The sequence below is a fragment of the Orcinus orca genome, unplaced genomic scaffold (genome assembly GCF_937001465.1).
Source record: "Orcinus orca unplaced genomic scaffold, mOrcOrc1.1 scaffold_302, whole genome shotgun sequence".
NCBI lineage: Eukaryota > Metazoa > Chordata > Mammalia > Artiodactyla > Delphinidae > Orcinus > Orcinus orca.
Genome location: NW_026043844.1, coordinates 34,085 through 49,092, shown reverse-complemented (window position 1 = coordinate 49,092; position 15,008 = coordinate 34,085). Strand labels below are relative to the sequence as shown.

The window sequence follows — 15,008 nt, the reverse complement described above, 5'->3', positions numbered from 1 at the left end:
TGCCTCTTGAGGCCCAGTTTCGCTGGCGCTGGCGCCTTAACGCCAGCCTGGCGGCCGGCCCGCCCCGGCAGGGCCCCCTCGCCCGCCCAGGCAGGGGGAACGGAGGTCTCGGGTATCGGGCGGCGGCGGAGGGTTTGGCGACCACCTCCCAGCCCAGGGCGGCCGTGACCCAGCAAACCCTTCGGCGCTTGGCGCCCCGCCCAAGATCCCGCACGTCGCTCACAGGGACGTGGCCCCGGAGGCTTCAGGGCCCGGGGCCCGCGGTCCCTTGGGCATCGGCCCTGCCGGCCCACGCGGCGCTAGGCGCAGCCCGGCCGCAGCCCGGGCCGGCCCTCCTGCCCGACGGCAGCTGGCCCGAAGCCACTGGGAGCCACCATTGAGTCGCCACGGCCCCTCAGCCCCGGCAAGGCCACCCTTGCCCCCACACCCCCCGCCGAGCTCAGGACCCCGCCCCTGGTGGCCGGCAGGCCCGGGGAAGCGGCCCCTGCCCTCGATCCCGCTCCCGCACCCGGCCGCGGTGACACGCCAGCGGGGCGGGGTGGGGGTGGGGGGCTTTTGTCGGAGGGAGCTGTGGAGGGACACACCGGCACACAGGTGGCGGCGCCGGGGCTGGGCGCCGGTGGGGGCGGCCAGGTGCAGGTCGAGGGGCTCGCGGGCCGAAAGGACGGCAAGTGGGCCCGCGGCGGAGTCTGGGTCCGGGCCAGCCACCCCGGGAGCGTCTGGGGTGCGGCTGCCTTCCAGGGCCGCCTTCTGGCCGGCCGGGCCGGCGGGGAGCGCCCCCGCCGGCGCGCGCCGTGGTGGGAGGGGCCTGAGGAGGTGGGGCCTGCCGCGGGGCCCGGCGGGGGCGGAGCCGGCGGCCCCCGCCGCGGGCGAGTAAAGGAGAAGGCGGGCGGAGCGGGAGGCAAAAAGCCTACAGCACCCGGTATTCCCAGGCGGTCTCCCATCCAAGTACTAACCAGGCCCGACCCTGCTTAGCTTCCGAGATCAGACGAGATCGGGCGCGTTCAGGGTGGTATGGCCGTAGACGGGGGCGGGGGCCGCGGGCTGCCTCTTGAGGCCCAGTTTCGCTGGCGCTGGCGCCTTAACGCCAGCCTGGCGGCCGGCCCGCCCCGGCAGGGCCCCCTCGCCCGCCCAGGCAGGGGGAACGGAGGTCTCGGGTATCGGGCGGCGGCGGAGGGTTTGGCGACCACCTCCCAGCCCAGGGCGGCCGTGACCCAGCAAACCCTTCGGCGCTTGGCGCCCCGCCCAAGATCCCGCACGTCGCTCACAGGGACGTGGCCCCGGAGGCTTCAGGGCCCGGGGCCCGCGGTCCCTTGGGCATCGGCCCTGCCGGCCCACGCGGCGCGAGGCGCAGCCCGGCCGCAGCCCGGGCCGGCCCTCCTGCCCGACGGCAGCTGGCCCGAAGCCACTGGGAGCCACCATTGAGTCGCCACGGCCCCTCAGCCCCGGCAAGGCCACCCTTGCCCCCACACCCCCCGCCGAGCTCAGGACCCCGCCCCTGGTGGCCGGCAGGCCCGGGGAAGCGGCCCCTGCCCTCGATCCCGCTCCCGCACCCGGCCGCGGTGACACGCCAGAGGGGCGGGGTGGGGGTGGGGGGCTTTTGTCGGAGGGAGCTGTGGAGGGACACACCGGCACACAGGTGGCGGCGCCGGGGCTGGGCGCCGGTGGGGGCGGCCAGGTGCAGGTCGAGGGGCTCGCGGGCCGAAAGGACAGCAAGTGGGCCCGCGGCGGAGTCTGGGTCCGGGCCAGCCACCCCGGGAGCGTCTGGGGTGCGGCCGCCTTCCAGGGCCGCCTTCTGGCCGCCTGGCCGGCCGGGCCGGCGGGGAGCGCCCCCGCCGGCGCGCGCCGTGGTGGGAGGGGCCTGAGGAGGTGGGGCCTGCCGCGGGGTCCGGCGGGGGCGGAGCCGGCGGCCCCCGCCGCGGGCGAGTAAAGGAGAAGGCGGGCGGAGCGGGAGGCAAAAAGCCTACAGCACCCGGTATTCCCAGGCGGTCTCCCATCCAAGTACTAACCAGGCCCGACCCTGCTTAGCTTCCGAGATCAGACGAGATCGGGCGCGTTCAGGGTGGTATGGCCGTAGACGGGGGCGGGGGCCGCGGGCTGCCTCTTGAGGCCCAGTTTCGCTGGCGCTGGCGCCTTAACGCCAGCCTGGCGGCCGGCCCGCCCCGGCAGGGCCCCCTCGCCCGCCCAGGCAGGGGGAACGGAGGTCTCGGGTATCGGGCGGCGGCGGAGGGTTTGGCGACCACCTCCCAGCCCAGGGCGGCCGTGACCCAGCAAACCCTTCGGCGCTTGGCGCCCCGCCCAAGATCCCGCACGTCGCTCACAGGGACGTGGCCCCGGAGGCTTCAGGGCCCGGGGCCCGCGGTCCCTTGGGCATCGGCCCTGCCGGCCCACGCGGCGCTAGGCGCAGCCCGGCCGCAGCCCGGGCCGGCCCTCCTGCCCGACGGCAGCTGGCCCGAAGCCACTGGGAGCCACCATTGAGTCGCCACGGCCCCTCAGCCCCGGCAAGGCCACCCTTGCCCCCACACCCCCCGCCGAGCTCAGGACCCCGCCCCTGGTGGCCGGCAGGCCCGGGGAAGCGGCCCCTGCCCTCGATCCCGCTCCCGCACCCGGCCGCGGTGACACGCCAGCGGGGCGGGGTGGGGGTGGGGGGCTTTTGTCGGAGGGAGCTGTGGAGGGACACACCGGCACACAGGTGGCGGCGCCGGGGCTGGGCGCCGGTGGGGGCGGCCAGGTGCAGGTCGAGGGGCTCGCGGGCCGAAAGGACGGCAAGTGGGCCCGCGGCGGAGTCTGGGTCCGGGCCAGCCACCCCGGGAGCGTCTGGGGTGCGGCTGCCTTCCAGGGCCGCCTTCTGGCCGGCCGGGCCGGCGGGGAGCGCCCCCGCCGGCGCGCGCCGTGGTGGGAGGGGCCTGAGGAGGTGGGGCCTGCCGCGGGGCCCGGCGGGGGCGGAGCCGGCGGCCCCCGCCGCGGGCGAGTAAAGGAGAAGGCGGGCGGAGCGGGAGGCAAAAAGCCTACAGCACCCGGTATTCCCAGGCGGTCTCCCATCCAAGTACTAACCAGGCCCGACCCTGCTTAGCTTCCGAGATCAGACGAGATCGGGCGCGTTCAGGGTGGTATGGCCGTAGACGGGGGCGGGGGCCGCGGGCTGCCTCTTGAGGCCCAGTTTCGCTGGCGCTGGCGCCTTAACGCCAGCCTGGCGGCCGGCCCGCCCCGGCAGGGCCCCCTCGCCCGCCCAGGCAGGGGGAACGGAGGTCTCGGGTATCGGGCGGCGGCGGAGGGTTTGGCGACCACCTCCCAGCCCAGGGCGGCCGTGACCCAGCAAACCCTTCGGCGCTTGGCGCCCCGCCCAAGATCCCGCACGTCGCTCACAGGGACGTGGCCCCGGAGGCTTCAGGGCCCGGGGCCCGCGGTCCCTTGGGCATCGGCCCTGCCGGCCCACGCGGCGCTAGGCGCAGCCCGGCCGCAGCCCGGGCCGGCCCTCCTGCCCGACGGCAGCTGGCCCGAAGCCACTGGGAGCCACCATTGAGTCGCCACGGCCCCTCAGCCCCGGCAAGGCCACCCTTGCCCCCACACCCCCCGCCGAGCTCAGGACCCCGCCCCTGGTGGCCGGCAGGCCCGGGGAAGCGGCCCCTGCCCTCGATCCCGCTCCCGCACCCGGCCGCGGTGACACGCCAGCGGGGCGGGGTGGGGGTGGGGGGCTTTTGTCGGAGGGAGCTGTGGAGGGACACACCGGCACACAGGTGGCGGCGCCGGGGCTGGGCGCCGGTGGGGGCGGCCAGGTGCAGGTCGAGGGGCTCGCGGGCCGAAAGGACGGCAAGTGGGCCCGCGGCGGAGTCTGGGTCCGGGCCAGCCACCCCGGGAGCGTCTGGGGTGCGGCTGCCTTCCAGGGCCGCCTTCTGGCCGGCCGGGCCGGCGGGGAGGGCCCCCGCCGGCGCGCGCCGTGGTGGGAGGGGCCTGAGGAGGTGGGGCCTGCCGCGGGGCCCGGCGGGGGCGGAGCCGGCGGCCCCCGCCGCGGGCGAGTAAAGGAGAAGGCGGGCGGAGCGGGAGGCAAAAAGCCTACAGCACCCGGTATTCCCAGGCGGTCTCCCATCCAAGTACTAACCAGGCCCGACCCTGCTTAGCTTCCGAGATCAGACGAGATCGGGCGCGTTCAGGGTGGTATGGCCGTAGACGGGGGCGGGGGCCGCGGGCTGCCTCTTGAGGCCCAGTTTCGCTGGCGCTGGCGCCTTAACGCCAGCCTGGCGGCCGGCCCGCCCCGGCAGGGCCCCCTCGCCCGCCCAGGCAGGGGGAACGGAGGTCTCGGGTATCGGGCGGCGGCGGAGGGTTTGGCGACCACCTCCCAGCCCAGGGCGGCCGTGACCCAGCAAACCCTTCGGCGCTTGGCGCCCCGCCCAAGATCCCGCACGTCGCTCACAGGGACGTGGCCCCGGAGGCTTCAGGGCCCGGGGCCCGCGGTCCCTTGGGCATCGGCCCTGCCGGCCCACGCGGCGCTAGGCGCAGCCCGGCCGCAGCCCGGGCCGGCCCTCCTGCCCGACGGCAGCTGGCCCGAAGCCACTGGGAGCCACCATTGAGTCGCCACGGCCCCTCAGCCCCGGCAAGGCCACCCTTGCCCCCACACCCCCCGCCGAGCTCAGGACCCCGCCCCTGGTGGCCGGCAGGCCCGGGGAAGCGGCCCCTGCCCTCGATCCCGCTCCCGCACCCGGCCGCGGTGACACGCCAGCGGGGCGGGGTGGGGGTGGGGGGCTTTTGTCGGAGGGAGCTGTGGAGGGACACACCGGCACACAGGTGGCGGCGCCGGGGCTGGGCGCCGGTGGGGGCGGCCAGGTGCAGGTCGAGGGGCTCGCGGGCCGAAAGGACGGCAAGTGGGCCCGCGGCGGAGTCTGGGTCCGGGCCAGCCACCCCGGGAGCGTCTGGGGTGCGGCTGCCTTCCAGGGCCGCCTTCTGGCCGGCCGGGCCGGCGGGGAGGGCCCCCGCCGGCGCGCGCCGTGGTGGGAGGGGCCTGAGGAGGTGGGGCCTGCCGCGGGGCCCGGCGGGGGCGGAGCCGGCGGCCCCCGCCGCGGGCGAGTAAAGGAGAAGGCGGGCGGAGCGGGAGGCAAAAAGCCTACAGCACCCGGTATTCCCAGGCGGTCTCCCATCCAAGTACTAACCAGGCCCGACCCTGCTTAGCTTCCGAGATCAGACGAGATCGGGCGCGTTCAGGGTGGTATGGCCGTAGACGGGGGCGGGGGCCGCGGGCTGCCTCTTGAGGCCCAGTTTCGCTGGCGCTGGCGCCTTAACGCCAGCCTGGCGGCCGGCCCGCCCCGGCAGGGCCCCCTCGCCCGCCCAGGCAGGGGGAACGGAGGTCTCGGGTATCGGGCGGCGGCGGAGGGTTTGGCGACCACCTCCCAGCCCAGGGCGGCCGTGACCCAGCAAACCCTTCGGCGCTTGGCGCCCCGCCCAAGATCCCGCACGTCGCTCACAGGGACGTGGCCCCGGAGGCTTCAGGGCCCGGGGCCCGCGGTCCCTTGGGCATCGGCCCTGCCGGCCCACGCGGCGCTAGGCGCAGCCCGGCCGCAGCCCGGGCCGGCCCTCCTGCCCGACGGCAGCTGGCCTGAAGCCACTGGGAGCCACCATTGAGTCGCCACGGCCCCTCAGCCCCGGCAAGGCCACCCTTGCCCCCACACCCCCCGCCGAGCTCAGGACCCCGCCCCTGGTGGCCGGCAGGCCCGGGGAAGCGGCCCCTGCCCTCGATCCCGCTCCCGCACCCGGCCGCGGTGACACGCCAGCGGGGCGGGGTGGGGGTGGGGGGCTTTTGTCGGAGGGAGCTGTGGAGGGACACACCGGCACACAGGTGGCGGCGCCGGGGCTGGGCGCCGGTGGGGGCGGCCAGGTGCAGGTCGAGGGGCTCGCGGGCCGAAAGGACGGCAAGTGGGCCCGCGGCGGAGTCTGGGTCCGGGCCAGCCACCCCGGGAGCGTCTGGGGTGCGGCTGCCTTCCAGGGCCGCCTTCTGGCCGGCCGGGCCGGCGGGGAGCGCCCCCGCCGGCGCGCGCCGTGGTGGGAGGGGCCTGAGGAGGTGGGGCCTGCCGCGGGGCCCGGCGGGGGCGGAGCCGGCGGCCCCCGCCGCGGGCGAGTAAAGGAGAAGGCGGGCGGAGCGGGAGGCAAAAAGCCTACAGCACCCGGTATTCCCAGGCGGTCTCCCATCCAAGTACTAACCAGGCCCGACCCTGCTTAGCTTCCGAGATCAGACGAGATCGGGCGCGTTCAGGGTGGTATGGCCGTAGACGGGGGCGGGGGCCGCGGGCTGCCTCTTGAGGCCCAGTTTCGCTGGCGCTGGCGCCTTAACGCCAGCCTGGCGGCCGGCCCGCCCCGGCAGGGCCCCCTCGCCCGCCCAGGCAGGGGGAACGGAGGTCTCGGGTATCGGGCGGCGGCGGAGGGTTTGGCGACCACCTCCCAGCCCAGGGCGGCCGTGACCCAGCAAACCCTTCGGCGCTTGGCGCCCCGCCCAAGATCCCGCACGTCGCTCACAGGGACGTGGCCCCGGAGGCTTCAGGGCCCGGGGCCCGCGGTCCCTTGGGCATCGGCCCTGCCGGCCCACGCGGCGCTAGGCGCAGCCCGGCCGCAGCCCGGGCCGGCCCTCCTGCCCGACGGCAGCTGGCCCGAAGCCACTGGGAGCCACCATTGAGTCGCCACGGCCCCTCAGCCCCGGCAAGGCCACCCTTGCCCCCACACCCCCCGCCGAGCTCAGGACCCCGCCCCTGGTGGCCGGCAGGCCCGGGGAAGCGGCCCCTGCCCTCGATCCCGCTCCCGCACCCGGCCGCGGTGACACGCCAGCGGGGCGGGGTGGGGGTGGGGGGCTTTTGTCGGAGGGAGCTGTGGAGGGACACACCGGCACACAGGTGGCGGCGCCGGGGCTGGGCGCCGGTGGGGGCGGCCAGGTGCAGGTCGAGGGGCTCGCGGGCCGAAAGGACGGCAAGTGGGCCCGCGGCGGAGTCTGGGTCCGGGCCAGCCACCCCGGGAGCGTCTGGGGTGCGGCTGCCTTCCAGGGCCGCCTTCTGGCCGGCCGGGCCGGCGGGGAGGGCCCCCGCCGGCGCGCGCCGTGGTGGGAGGGGCCTGAGGAGGTGGGGCCTGCCGCGGGGCCCGGCGGGGGCGGAGCCGGCGGCCCCCGCCGCGGGCGAGTAAAGGAGAAGGCGGGCGGAGCGGGAGGCAAAAAGCCTACAGCACCCGGTATTCCCAGGCGGTCTCCCATCCAAGTACTAACCAGGCCCGACCCTGCTTAGCTTCCGAGATCAGACGAGATCGGGCGCGTTCAGGGTGGTATGGCCGTAGACGGGGGCGGGGGCCGCGGGCTGCCTCTTGAGGCCCAGTTTCGCTGGCGCTGGCGCCTTAACGCCAGCCTGGCGGCCGGCCCGCCCCGGCAGGGCCCCCTCGCCCGCCCAGGCAGGGGGAACGGAGGTCTCGGGTATCGGGCGGCGGCGGAGGGTTTGGCGACCACCTCCCAGCCCAGGGCGGCCGTGACCCAGCAAACCCTTCGGCGCTTGGCGCCCCGCCCAAGATCCCGCACGTCGCTCACAGGGACGTGGCCCCGGAGGCTTCAGGGCCCGGGGCCCGCGGTCCCTTGGGCATCGGCCCTGCCGGCCCACGCGGCGCTAGGCGCAGCCCGGCCGCAGCCCGGGCCGGCCCTCCTGCCCGACGGCAGCTGGCCCGAAGCCACTGGGAGCCACCATTGAGTCGCCACGGCCCCTCAGCCCCGGCAAGGCCACCCTTGCCCCCACACCCCCCGCCGAGCTCAGGACCCCGCCCCTGGTGGCCGGCAGGCCCGGGGAAGCGGCCCCTGCCCTCGATCCCGCTCCCGCACCCGGCCGCGGTGACACGCCAGCGGGGCGGGGTGGGGGTGGGGGGCTTTTGTCGGAGGGAGCTGTGGAGGGACACACCGGCACACAGGTGGCGGCGCCGGGGCTGGGCGCCGGTGGGGGCGGCCAGGTGCAGGTCGAGGGGCTCGCGGGCCGAAAGGACGGCAAGTGGGCCCGCGGCGGAGTCTGGGTCCGGGCCAGCCACCCCGGGAGCGTCTGGGGTGCGGCTGCCTTCCAGGGCCGCCTTCTGGCCGGCCGGGCCGGCGGGGAGGGCCCCCGCCGGCGCGCGCCGTGGTGGGAGGGGCCTGAGGAGGTGGGGCCTGCCGCGGGGCCCGGCGGGGGCGGAGCCGGCGGCCCCCGCCGCGGGCGAGTAAAGGAGAAGGCGGGCGGAGCGGGAGGCAAAAAGCCTACAGCACCCGGTATTCCCAGGCGGTCTCCCATCCAAGTACTAACCAGGCCCGACCCTGCTTAGCTTCCGAGATCAGACGAGATCGGGCGCGTTCAGGGTGGTATGGCCGTAGACGGGGGCGGGGGCCGCGGGCTGCCTCTTGAGGCCCAGTTTCGCTGGCGCTGGCGCCTTAACGCCAGCCTGGCGGCCGGCCCGCCCCGGCAGGGCCCCCTCGCCCGCCCAGGCAGGGGGAACGGAGGTCTCGGGTATCGGGCGGCGGCGGAGGGTTTGGCGACCACCTCCCAGCCCAGGGCGGCCGTGACCCAGCAAACCCTTCGGCGCTTGGCGCCCCGCCCAAGATCCCGCACGTCGCTCACAGGGACGTGGCCCCGGAGGCTTCAGGGCCCGGGGCCCGCGGTCCCTTGGGCATCGGCCCTGCCGGCCCACGCGGCGCTAGGCGCAGCCCGGCCGCAGCCCGGGCCGGCCCTCCTGCCCGACGGCAGCTGGCCCGAAGCCACTGGGAGCCACCATTGAGTCGCCACGGCCCCTCAGCCCCGGCAAGGCCACCCTTGCCCCCACACCCCCCGCCGAGCTCAGGACCCCGCCCCTGGTGGCCGGCAGGCCCGGGGAAGCGGCCCCTGCCCTCGATCCCGCTCCCGCACCCGGCCGCGGTGACACGCCAGCGGGGCGGGGTGGGGGTGGGGGGCTTTTGTCGGAGGGAGCTGTGGAGGGACACACCGGCACACAGGTGGCGGCGCCGGGGCTGGGCGCCGGTGGGGGCGGCCAGGTGCAGGTCGAGGGGCTCGCGGGCCGAAAGGACGGCAAGTGGGCCCGCGGCGGAGTCTGGGTCCGGGCCAGCCACCCCGGGAGCGTCTGGGGTGCGGCTGCCTTCCAGGGCCGCCTTCTGGCCGGCCGGGCCGGCGGGGAGCGCCCCCGCCGGCGCGCGCCGTGGTGGGAGGGGCCTGAGGAGGTGGGGCCTGCCGCGGGGCCCGGCGGGGGCGGAGCCGGCGGCCCCCGCCGCGGGCGAGTAAAGGAGAAGGCGGGCGGAGCGGGAGGCAAAAAGCCTACAGCACCCGGTATTCCCAGGCGGTCTCCCATCCAAGTACTAACCAGGCCCGACCCTGCTTAGCTTCCGAGATCAGACGAGATCGGGCGCGTTCAGGGTGGTATGGCCGTAGACGGGGGCGGGGGCCGCGGGCTGCCTCTTGAGGCCCAGTTTCGCTGGCGCTGGCGCCTTAACGCCAGCCTGGCGGCCGGCCCGCCCCGGCAGGGCCCCCTCGCCCGCCCAGGCAGGGGGAACGGAGGTCTCGGGTATCGGGCGGCGGCGGAGGGTTTGGCGACCACCTCCCAGCCCAGGGCGGCCGTGACCCAGCAAACCCTTCGGCGCTTGGCGCCCCGCCCAAGATCCCGCACGTCGCTCACAGGGACGTGGCCCCGGAGGCTTCAGGGCCCGGGGCCCGCGGTCCCTTGGGCATCGGCCCTGCCGGCCCACGCGGCGCTAGGCGCAGCCCGGCCGCAGCCCGGGCCGGCCCTCCTGCCCGACGGCAGCTGGCCCGAAGCCACTGGGAGCCACCATTGAGTCGCCACGGCCCCTCAGCCCCGGCAAGGCCACCCTTGCCCCCACACCCCCCGCCGAGCTCAGGACCCCGCCCCTGGTGGCCGGCAGGCCCGGGGAAGCGGCCCCTGCCCTCGATCCCGCTCCCGCACCCGGCCGCGGTGACACGCCAGCGGGGCGGGGTGGGGGTGGGGGGCTTTTGTCGGAGGGAGCTGTGGAGGGACACACCGGCACACAGGTGGCGGCGCCGGGGCTGGGCGCCGGTGGGGGCGGCCAGGTGCAGGTCGAGGGGCTCGCGGGCCGAAAGGACGGCAAGTGGGCCCGCGGCGGAGTCTGGGTCCGGGCCAGCCACCCCGGGAGCGTCTGGGGTGCGGCTGCCTTCCAGGGCCGCCTTCTGGCCGGCCGGGCCGGCGGGGAGCGCCCCCGCCGGCGCGCGCCGTGGTGGGAGGGGCCTGAGGAGGTGGGGCCTGCCGCGGGGCCCGGCGGGGGCGGAGCCGGCGGCCCCCGCCGCGGGCGAGTAAAGGAGAAGGCGGGCGGAGCGGGAGGCAAAAAGCCTACAGCACCCGGTATTCCCAGGCGGTCTCCCATCCAAGTACTAACCAGGCCCGACCCTGCTTAGCTTCCGAGATCAGACGAGATCGGGCGCGTTCAGGGTGGTATGGCCGTAGACGGGGGCGGGGGCCGCGGGCTGCCTCTTGAGGCCCAGTTTCGCTGGCGCTGGCGCCTTAACGCCAGCCTGGCGGCCGGCCCGCCCCGGCAGGGCCCCCTCGCCCGCCCAGGCAGGGGGAACGGAGGTCTCGGGTATCGGGCGGCGGCGGAGGGTTTGGCGACCACCTCCCAGCCCAGGGCGGCCGTGACCCAGCAAACCCTTCGGCGCTTGGCGCCCCGCCCAAGATCCCGCACGTCGCTCACAGGGACGTGGCCCCGGAGGCTTCAGGGCCCGGGGCCCGCGGTCCCTTGGGCATCGGCCCTGCCGGCCCACGCGGCGCGAGGCGCAGCCCGGCCGCAGCCCGGGCCGGCCCTCCTGCCCGACAGCAGCTGGCCCGAAGCCACTGGGAGCCACCATTGAGTCGCCACGGCCCCTCAGCCCCGGCAAGGCCACCCTTGCCCCCACACCCCCCGCCGAGCTCAGGACCCCGCCCCTGGTGGCCGGCAGGCCCGGGGAAGCGGCCCCTGCCCTCGATCCCGCTCCCGCACCCGGCCGCGGTGACACGCCAGAGGGGCGGGGTGGGGGTGGGGGGCTTTTGTCGGAGGGAGCTGTGGAGGGACACACCGGCACACAGGTGGCGGCGCCGGGGCTGGGCGCCGGTGGGGGCGGCCAGGTGCAGGTCGAGGGGCTCGCGGGCCGAAAGGACAGCAAGTGGGCCCGCGGCGGAGTCTGGGTCCGGGCCAGCCACCCCGGGAGCGTCTGGGGTGCGGCCGCCTTCCAGGGCCGCCTTCTGGCCGCCTGGCCGGCCGGGCCGGCGGGGAGCGCCCCCGCCGGCGCGCGCCGTGGTGGGAGGGGCCTGAGGAGGTGGGGCCTGCCGCGGGGTCCGGCGGGGGCGGAGCCGGCGGCCCCCGCCGCGGGCGAGTAAAGGAGAAGGCGGGCGGAGCGGGAGGCAAAAAGCCTACAGCACCCGGTATTCCCAGGCGGTCTCCCATCCAAGTACTAACCAGGCCCGACCCTGCTTAGCTTCCGAGATCAGACGAGATCGGGCGCGTTCAGGGTGGTATGGCCGTAGACGGGGGCGGGGGCCGCGGGCTGCCTCTTGAGGCCCAGTTTCGCTGGCGCTGGCGCCTTAACGCCAGCCTGGCGGCCGGCCCGCCCCGGCAGGGCCCCCTCGCCCGCCCAGGCAGGGGGAACGGAGGTCTCGGGTATCGGGCGGCGGCGGAGGGTTTGGCGACCACCTCCCAGCCCAGGGCGGCCGTGACCCAGCAAACCCTTCGGCGCTTGGCGCCCCGCCCAAGATCCCGCACGTCGCTCACAGGGACGTGGCCCCGGAGGCTTCAGGGCCCGGGGCCCGCGGTCCCTTGGGCATCGGCCCTGCCGGCCCACGCGGCGCTAGGCGCAGCCCGGCCGCAGCCCGGGCCGGCCCTCCTGCCCGACGGCAGCTGGCCCGAAGCCACTGGGAGCCACCATTGAGTCGCCACGGCCCCTCAGCCCCGGCAAGGCCACCCTTGCCCCCACACCCCCCGCCGAGCTCAGGACCCCGCCCCTGGTGGCCGGCAGGCCCGGGGAAGCGGCCCCTGCCCTCGATCCCGCTCCCGCACCCGGCCGCGGTGACACGCCAGCGGGGCGGGGTGGGGGTGGGGGGCTTTTGTCGGAGGGAGCTGTGGAGGGACACACCGGCACACAGGTGGCGGCGCCGGGGCTGGGCGCCGGTGGGGGCGGCCAGGTGCAGGTCGAGGGGCTCGCGGGCCGAAAGGACGGCAAGTGGGCCCGCGGCGGAGTCTGGGTCCGGGCCAGCCACCCCGGGAGCGTCTGGGGTGCGGCTGCCTTCCAGGGCCGCCTTCTGGCCGGCCGGGCCGGCGGGGAGCGCCCCCGCCGGCGCGCGCCGTGGTGGGAGGGGCCTGAGGAGGTGGGGCCTGCCGCGGGGCCCGGCGGGGGCGGAGCCGGCGGCCCCCGCCGCGGGCGAGTAAAGGAGAAGGCGGGCGGAGCGGGAGGCAAAAAGCCTACAGCACCCGGTATTCCCAGGCGGTCTCCCATCCAAGTACTAACCAGGCCCGACCCTGCTTAGCTTCCGAGATCAGACGAGATCGGGCGCGTTCAGGGTGGTATGGCCGTAGACGGGGGCGGGGGCCGCGGGCTGCCTCTTGAGGCCCAGTTTCGCTGGCGCTGGCGCCTTAACGCCAGCCTGGCGGCCGGCCCGCCCCGGCAGGGCCCCCTCGCCCGCCCAGGCAGGGGGAACGGAGGTCTCGGGTATCGGGCGGCGGCGGAGGGTTTGGCGACCACCTCCCAGCCCAGGGCGGCCGTGACCCAGCAAACCCTTCGGCGCTTGGCGCCCCGCCCAAGATCCCGCACGTCGCTCACAGGGACGTGGCCCCGGAGGCTTCAGGGCCCGGGGCCCGCGGTCCCTTGGGCATCGGCCCTGCCGGCCCACGCGGCGCTAGGCGCAGCCCGGCCGCAGCCCGGGCCGGCCCTCCTGCCCGACGGCAGCTGGCCCGAAGCCACTGGGAGCCACCATTGAGTCGCCACGGCCCCTCAGCCCCGGCAAGGCCACCCTTGCCCCCACACCCCCCGCCGAGCTCAGGACCCCGCCCCTGGTGGCCGGCAGGCCCGGGGAAGCGGCCCCTGCCCTCGATCCCGCTCCCGCACCCGGCCGCGGTGACACGCCAGCGGGGCGGGGTGGGGGTGGGGGGCTTTTGTCGGAGGGAGCTGTGGAGGGACACACCGGCACACAGGTGGCGGCGCCGGGGCTGGGCGCCGGTGGGGGCGGCCAGGTGCAGGTCGAGGGGCTCGCGGGCCGAAAGGACGGCAAGTGGGCCCGCGGCGGAGTCTGGGTCCGGGCCAGCCACCCCGGGAGCGTCTGGGGTGCGGCTGCCTTCCAGGGCCGCCTTCTGGCCGGCCGGGCCGGCGGGGAGGGCCCCCGCCGGCGCGCGCCGTGGTGGGAGGGGCCTGAGGAGGTGGGGCCTGCCGCGGGGCCCGGCGGGGGCGGAGCCGGCGGCCCCCGCCGCGGGCGAGTAAAGGAGAAGGCGGGCGGAGCGGGAGGCAAAAAGCCTACAGCACCCGGTATTCCCAGGCGGTCTCCCATCCAAGTACTAACCAGGCCCGACCCTGCTTAGCTTCCGAGATCAGACGAGATCGGGCGCGTTCAGGGTGGTATGGCCGTAGACGGGGGCGGGGGCCGCGGGCTGCCTCTTGAGGCCCAGTTTCGCTGGCGCTGGCGCCTTAACGCCAGCCTGGCGGCCGGCCCGCCCCGGCAGGGCCCCCTCGCCCGCCCAGGCAGGGGGAACGGAGGTCTCGGGTATCGGGCGGCGGCGGAGGGTTTGGCGACCACCTCCCAGCCCAGGGCGGCCGTGACCCAGCAAACCCTTCGGCGCTTGGCGCCCCGCCCAAGATCCCGCACGTCGCTCACAGGGACGTGGCCCCGGAGGCTTCAGGGCCCGGGGCCCGCGGTCCCTTGGGCATCGGCCCTGCCGGCCCACGCGGCGCTAGGCGCAGCCCGGCCGCAGCCCGGGCCGGCCCTCCTGCCCGACGGCAGCTGGCCCGAAGCCACTGGGAGCCACCATTGAGTCGCCACGGCCCCTCAGCCCCGGCAAGGCCACCCTTGCCCCCACACCCCCCGCCGAGCTCAGGACCCCGCCCCTGGTGGCCGGCAGGCCCGGGGAAGCGGCCCCTGCCCTCGATCCCGCTCCCGCACCCGGCCGCGGTGACACGCCAGCGGGGCGGGGTGGGGGTGGGGGGCTTTTGTCGGAGGGAGCTGTGGAGGGACACACCGGCACACAGGTGGCGGCGCCGGGGCTGGGCGCCGGTGGGGGCGGCCAGGTGCAGGTCGAGGGGCTCGCGGGCCGAAAGGACGGCAAGTGGGCCCGCGGCGGAGTCTGGGTCCGGGCCAGCCACCCCGGGAGCGTCTGGGGTGCGGCTGCCTTCCAGGGCCGCCTTCTGGCCGGCCGGGCCGGCGGGGAGGGCCCCCGCCGGCGCGCGCCGTGGTGGGAGGGGCCTGAGGAGGTGGGGCCTGCCGCGGGGCCCGGCGGGGGCGGAGCCGGCGGCCCCCGCCGCGGGCGAGTAAAGGAGAAGGCGGGCGGAGCGGGAGGCAAAAAGCCTACAGCACCCGGTATTCCCAGGCGGTCTCCCATCCAAGTACTAACCAGGCCCGACCCTGCTTAGCTTCCGAGATCAGACGAGATCGGGCGCGTTCAGGGTGGTATGGCCGTAGACGGGGGCGGGGGCCGCGGGCTGCCTCTTGAGGCCCAGTTTCGCTGGCGCTGGCGCCTTAACGCCAGCCTGGCGGCCGGCCCGCCCCGGCAGGGCCCCCTCGCCCGCCCAGGCAGGGGGAACGGAGGTCTCGGGTATCGGGCGGCGGCGGAGGGTTTGGCGACCACCTCCCAGCCCAGGGCGGCCGTGACCCAGCAAACCCTTCGGCGCTTGGCGCCCCGCCCAAGATCCCGCACGTCGCTCACAGGGACGTGGCCCCGGAGGCTTCAGGGCCCGGGGCCCGCGGTCCCTTGGGCATCGGCCCTGCCGGCCCACGCGGCGCTAGGCGCAGCCCGGCCGCAGCCCGGGCCGGCCCTCCTGCCCGACGGCAGCTGGCCCGAAGCC

General features: G+C 76.9%; 14 non-coding genes across 14 annotated transcripts; all 14 read right to left on the bottom strand.

Moving 5' to 3' along the window:
- Positions 1 to 907: 907 nt before the first annotated feature.
- Positions 908 to 1,026, bottom strand: LOC125963339 (5S ribosomal RNA). The gene has a single exon (XR_007475164.1). It is a non-coding gene; the product is annotated as a 5S ribosomal RNA (ribosomal RNA).
- A 934-nt stretch (positions 1,027 to 1,960) lies between these two features.
- LOC125963338 (5S ribosomal RNA) lies at positions 1,961 to 2,079 on the bottom strand. Its single transcript, XR_007475163.1, has one exon. It is a non-coding gene; the product is annotated as a 5S ribosomal RNA (ribosomal RNA).
- A 926-nt stretch (positions 2,080 to 3,005) lies between these two features.
- Positions 3,006 to 3,124, bottom strand: LOC125963337 (5S ribosomal RNA). Its single transcript, XR_007475162.1, has one exon. It is a non-coding gene; the product is annotated as a 5S ribosomal RNA (ribosomal RNA).
- A 926-nt stretch (positions 3,125 to 4,050) lies between these two features.
- Positions 4,051 to 4,169, bottom strand: LOC125963336 (5S ribosomal RNA). The gene has a single exon (XR_007475161.1). It is a non-coding gene; the product is annotated as a 5S ribosomal RNA (ribosomal RNA).
- Positions 4,170 to 5,095: 926 nt separating this feature from the next.
- LOC125963335 (5S ribosomal RNA) lies at positions 5,096 to 5,214 on the bottom strand. The gene has a single exon (XR_007475160.1). It is a non-coding gene; the product is annotated as a 5S ribosomal RNA (ribosomal RNA).
- Positions 5,215 to 6,140: 926 nt separating this feature from the next.
- On the bottom strand, positions 6,141 to 6,259 carry LOC125963334 (5S ribosomal RNA). The gene has a single exon (XR_007475159.1). It is a non-coding gene; the product is annotated as a 5S ribosomal RNA (ribosomal RNA).
- Positions 6,260 to 7,185: 926 nt separating this feature from the next.
- LOC125963333 (5S ribosomal RNA) lies at positions 7,186 to 7,304 on the bottom strand. Its single transcript, XR_007475158.1, has one exon. It is a non-coding gene; the product is annotated as a 5S ribosomal RNA (ribosomal RNA).
- A 926-nt stretch (positions 7,305 to 8,230) lies between these two features.
- Positions 8,231 to 8,349, bottom strand: LOC125963332 (5S ribosomal RNA). The gene has a single exon (XR_007475157.1). It is a non-coding gene; the product is annotated as a 5S ribosomal RNA (ribosomal RNA).
- A 926-nt stretch (positions 8,350 to 9,275) lies between these two features.
- Positions 9,276 to 9,394, bottom strand: LOC125963331 (5S ribosomal RNA). The gene has a single exon (XR_007475156.1). It is a non-coding gene; the product is annotated as a 5S ribosomal RNA (ribosomal RNA).
- A 926-nt stretch (positions 9,395 to 10,320) lies between these two features.
- On the bottom strand, positions 10,321 to 10,439 carry LOC125963330 (5S ribosomal RNA). Its single transcript, XR_007475155.1, has one exon. It is a non-coding gene; the product is annotated as a 5S ribosomal RNA (ribosomal RNA).
- Positions 10,440 to 11,373: 934 nt separating this feature from the next.
- On the bottom strand, positions 11,374 to 11,492 carry LOC125963328 (5S ribosomal RNA). The gene has a single exon (XR_007475153.1). It is a non-coding gene; the product is annotated as a 5S ribosomal RNA (ribosomal RNA).
- A 926-nt stretch (positions 11,493 to 12,418) lies between these two features.
- LOC125963327 (5S ribosomal RNA) lies at positions 12,419 to 12,537 on the bottom strand. The gene has a single exon (XR_007475152.1). It is a non-coding gene; the product is annotated as a 5S ribosomal RNA (ribosomal RNA).
- Positions 12,538 to 13,463: 926 nt separating this feature from the next.
- LOC125963326 (5S ribosomal RNA) lies at positions 13,464 to 13,582 on the bottom strand. The gene has a single exon (XR_007475151.1). It is a non-coding gene; the product is annotated as a 5S ribosomal RNA (ribosomal RNA).
- A 926-nt stretch (positions 13,583 to 14,508) lies between these two features.
- On the bottom strand, positions 14,509 to 14,627 carry LOC125963325 (5S ribosomal RNA). The gene has a single exon (XR_007475150.1). It is a non-coding gene; the product is annotated as a 5S ribosomal RNA (ribosomal RNA).
- Positions 14,628 to 15,008: the final 381 nt, after the last annotated feature.